Below are 3,067 nucleotides of genomic sequence, written 5' to 3'. Positions count from 1 at the left end.
GTAAATATAGCTTTTATTTAGAAAAGAGCAAAGCAAAATATGTTCAACGTTTTTTTAGAACAAATGTAAAACAAATAAAAATCAGCGAAAAAATCACGTTTGGTCTTATTTCAACTTTTTTTTTTTAATACTCTATTGCATTTATTCTGACTTTTTCGATTTTGAGTAGTACTCTTGCCGCCGTAGCCGGGTGCTTAAATGTGCTTACGGCAAATCGGGAGGTCAATTTCAGGTCCCAGCAACATCAAAGAAAGTTGTTTTAAATACTAGTCACCTCGCGGCAGACAATGGCAAACATCAAGAAGCAGAACACGATATTTTTTTGCTTTGGTGATATACATACGATTTAATGACATAGTTTGTCAGGATATTTATGACAACCTTTAGTAATAATAGATTGGCGCTTACAAACTAATCTGCCTTATCGTGAATTTCGCTCGAAAACAAATTTGCCCGAATTTTTTTCATTCGACAGTAGACGGTAGCGGAAATTGAACGATTTCGGAATGAAAATTTATCTCATGATAAGGCTACCGAGCTTCTGTTCCGATTTGTGGTGTACGCCTTGAAGTTGTCCCGCAAAGGGCAGGGACCTACAGCTTTACGCTGACTCCGAACGGCGATTTTATTTGTATGAAAATCTTTTTTTCACAACCTTTATTGTTTTGTAGTTAGGGCATATCGATATGGTCATCGTTATAATTACCGATACATATATTCATCCTATAATTTTAAATTTTTAAATCTCTTTGGTTATCGATGCCATTATGTATCGTCATCTACATAGATAGATAGATAATTAATAGAGGCATGCACTGCGACCAGCAGGTCCATTGTGCCCTCAACCATTTACAGTACCTCATCTAATCCTAGAGAGCCCAAAAATTTGAGGAGATCCCCAGGGATTAGCGATTGTATTGCTTCGTTACTTGGCCAGTAGTGGCCCAGGTGCCTCTCCCGTCTTCTCGCGACCGCCACGCATTCGCTAAGCAGGTGCACGGGAGTCTCCTCGGTCACGTCGCAGAAACGACATAGGTCGTTGGACCAAATCCCTAGCTTGTGTAGGTGGCCTCTCAGTCTGCAGTGACCCGTCAGAAAACCTGTTATGATCCTTAGTTTTCCTTTGGATAGATTGATAACTGCCCTGTACCTCGTGAGGTTGTAGCCTCCCAGTAGTTGTTTTGCTTGACGTAAACCTGTAGTGTTGCGCCAGTGTTGATTCCTTTGTATGTTCCTTTCTTTCCTGAGCTCTTCCTTGATTGTACTGGGTCCAATCGCTAGGCAGGGCTCAGGCCCTATAGGCGACGAGGCGGCCGCCAATCTAGCTAGTCGGTCCGCTTCTTCGTTGCCCGCAACTCCTATGTGTCCTGGTACCCAAGTTAATTGGATTTTGTTGTGCTCTGCCAGGCTGTTGAGCCTATCTATGCACTCAAGAACCAAGGATGACTTGACCTCAAATGCTGAGAGGGCCTTGAGTGCCGCCTGGCTGTCGCTCAATATTAAGATTCTCTCATTACGGTAATTCCTCCGTAGGTTAATCTCTGCACACAGACTGATGGCATAGACCTCCGCCTGGAAGATACTCGGGTACGCCTCCATAGGTACCGAGAGCTGTAGCCTCGGCCCGTAGACGCCAGCCCCAATGCCTTCCGGAGTCTTCGAGCCGTCTGTGTACCATTGCAACGAGCTCGATTGGATCAGCCTCTCCATGAGAGAGCAGCTCCAGGTCGCCTTGGTGCAAAGCTCTATTTTGAAATTCCTGTCAAAGTTAACCACCTTAGGCCTGTCGTCTCTGGGGAGTAAAGCTAGCGGAACTTGGGAGCCTAGCTTGTCTCTGTTCCTTAATGATATAGTTCTGCCCCTGCCAAAGCCTTCCCTCGCGAAATTTAGTAGAGTTCGCTTTGCAGCCTGTTCTATGGTAAGGTGCAGCGGCTCGAGCTCGAGAATCACCTCCAGCGCTGCCGTCGGACATGTGCGCATTGCCCCCGTAATGCATACACATGCCAGACGTTGAAGCTTGGTGAGGGATTGCCTCACCGTGGTGAGGGTGGTTCTCGAGGCCCAAGCCACTGCTCCATAGGTGACTATTGGTCTAACTATCATGGTATACATCCATCTCAAAATCCTGGGACTGCAGCCCCAGGTCTTTCCTGCCAGGCGTTTGCATACCATTAGTGCCCTCGTAGCTTTGGAAGTGACCGCGTCAACATGTGCCTTCCACAGAAGTTTAGAATCCAGGGTTAGTCCTAGATATTTAACTTCGGTGGCGACGTTGATGGCGACCCCATTCAAAGAAATGTTCCTCATGCCTGGAAGCGTTCTTCTTCTAGTGAAAGGGACAATAACCGTTTTAGTGGGGTTGATGCTGAGGCCCATGTCCACGCACCAGCCTCTTGCCAGGTTTAGTCCCCTTTGCACTATGTCACATAGAGTGCTCACGAACTTTCCTCTGGCGATAATCACGATGTCATCCGCATAGCCTTGACAGCGGATGCCATTGTCCGTGAGAATCCGTAGAAGTTCGTCCACAACTAGGCTTCACAGGAGAGGGGATAAGACTCCTCCCTGCGGGCAACCTTTTGTAGTTTTGTCGTCATCTACATAGTGTTATTTCTGTTATCTCCTCTGACGTCATCATCACACATCCAAATGTATAATCTAGCAGGAAAAAAATAAATTGTTCATCACTGATGAGACCTCTCTTATAGGTATTTACGGAGATACAATAGGGTATAGCCGGGCAGCCGGATTGATGGAGTTCGCCGATCTCAACGAGATTAGGTCGCCCTTGGTCGGGAAAAATCCAAGTAATTCCGTTACGTAGAACTGGCTGCTGAATATTCAGTTTCAGTTGGTGAGCTATACTCAATGTCTGACGAAGCTGACGAAAACGGAGGCGAAGGAGCAGATAAAGAAGAAGACGACGGCGAGGTGAGGTAGGCAGCATACATCTTCAACTACAGCCACATCGTCATCTTCAGCTTCAACTTCATCGTCATCGTCAAATTCATCTCCATCTTCGTTGTCATCTTTATCTTCATCATAATCCTCATATTCATTTTCCTCT

This window comes from Rhagoletis pomonella, unplaced genomic scaffold, assembly GCF_013731165.1.
Source record: "Rhagoletis pomonella isolate Grant_MI unplaced genomic scaffold, Rhpom_1.0 Rhpom_scaffold_00006, whole genome shotgun sequence".
Lineage (NCBI taxonomy): Eukaryota > Metazoa > Arthropoda > Insecta > Diptera > Tephritidae > Rhagoletis > Rhagoletis pomonella.
This window is presented reverse-complemented; position numbering follows the sequence as displayed.